This window comes from Uranotaenia lowii, chromosome 2 (genome assembly GCF_029784155.1).
Source record: "Uranotaenia lowii strain MFRU-FL chromosome 2, ASM2978415v1, whole genome shotgun sequence".
NCBI lineage: Eukaryota > Metazoa > Arthropoda > Insecta > Diptera > Culicidae > Uranotaenia > Uranotaenia lowii.
Window position 1 is genome coordinate 436,640,575 of NC_073692.1, and position 2,198 is coordinate 436,642,772.

Sequence of the window (2,198 nt, forward strand, 5' to 3'; positions counted from 1 at the left end):
TAATTCAGGTTTCAGAACTAAGAATAAGAGTTTATAGGACATGTTTCAATAAGCAAATTCAGGATTATGATTGAGAACCAGAACTATATTTCGGATCGGTATCAGCATCTAGAACCATAACTAAGAAAAAGATTGGAACATGGAACTTGAATTTGAAATAAGAATTCAGTAGGTAGCAAGATAATAATTCAGAAAATGTTAACGGCAAAAAAGCTCAGACAGAGCAAAAGGAATTGGAATTTAGAATTACAATCAATTTGAAAATAGATTTAACCATCATAATATGCAATCAATTTAAAAACGGAAAAGGTTAGTCAAAAGTTCAAAATAAATATTTTTAAAACGGCCATCACATTTTTATAATATGATTTGATCGAGAATTGCCTCAAAGATTTTTCGGAAACTGATCCAAACGTATTCATTTTGGGAACAAGATCCTGTTAATCGTTCGTATGATGAATCACACTCCCCGATACGTGGTTTACAAGCCGGTCAAAAACCATGGGCAACAACGATGTGACCACATTTCACGCCTCAATCGGCAGCGTTAAAAAACACAGTGTCGAAATTAATTGATTTATTCTCCTGTCGTTCGGGATTCCTGACATTCCGTGTCCCTACAGTCTACAAAACAGCTCCAAACGACCAACCCGAGCCACGGTTGTCAAATGTTGGTTTATTTTATTTTTGCATCCTATACGCCCACATTTATGCTGTATCAAAGCTAGGAGAGAGCAAAAAAAATTCAAAAACCAATAAATTAAAAGCGGAGAAACGATTTTGTCAATTTGTCGCGGAAAAAAATGTATCTCTTGCCAATGATGGAATGGTCATCAGATTCTGTCAATGGAGATTGGATAGGGATCTAGCGTAAAAAAGCCATAAAATCGCGTCACGCTTTTCTGCATTTTTGCTGGCTTTTTGATACGCGCGGATCGCATCAGTTTTGCATCAATTTCAACGATAATGACATCCAATCAATAAAAATAAAGGTGTAATGTGGTGAAATGAGAGCTCTTTTATAATCGATCCCGAAATGCCCTGTAGGGTTTTGCGGGGATAAACCAACACACGAATACCCACTGCCACGTGGCTTTCAAGCGAGGCCATGGGCGTCGAATGGAAAAAAAAACTTCTCTAGCGTAACGTACCTATCTATGTATTATACAATACCAATATATACTCGAACAACTATTGAGTTAAGTTTAACAAATTTTGAACACAAATTAGTTTTAAGTAAGATGACGAAATTATTCATTAGATTAAAAGAACCTCACACTCTAAAAGGGGAGGGGGGTGGGGAGTCTCATGCAAAATCTATGTACGACACACCTCGAGCAATTTTCAAGTGTTTTTTTATGAAATTAGAAATCCCAAAATATCCGTAGTATGTGAATAAAGGTATTGATGTGTGTAACTGCAGAATTTAACCTTCCCATGCCGTTCGGGTCAATATGACCCGAAGCGCACTTTTAAAATCTCTTTATCATCATTCCAATATACTGAAGAACTTGGAATTTTGACAGACCAAGTATGTTCTATGAAAATAATGATCAAATTAACGCCCAAAAATTGAAATTCGATATATTAGAAAATCGGTTCATTGGGAAATGAAATACAGCTAAGCAAAGCAAAAATTGGATATCGTTTTTTTAAAGAGGGATTTTTTTCTACCGGAAGATCTGAGATAGCGGTCAAAACTTTCATTGGACCCCAACATATCTATACACTGTCGGATAGATGGATTCTTGACGATTTCAAACATCAATGAAACACTTAAATACAGAAAAGCTGTCAAAAGCTATAAGCATTTTAAAAATAAAATTGATTTTTCGGACTTTTTACTTTCTGAACCAGTTTCTGATAACTTGGTAATACATATCGACTTTATTTTAAAAATTTTGAGTAATAAGAACAAATTACCTACACAATGAATATAATATCATCAAAATCGGTTAACATTTACAGCCAGGAGAATGAAATCAAACTACAACTCAAATTTCCCCGAAACGAATATTTTGCGAACGGCATGGGAAGGTTAAGATGATAAGGCTTTCCGTCTTTAAAGGGTTGTGGTAACGAAACGTCTTGAAGAATCTTATTCGCGATTCCCGAACGACATAATACTTTTTCATTTGACATCCCTACTTCTAAAATGGAAAATTCTGTGATCTACGAAGTTAAATACAGTTGAAATA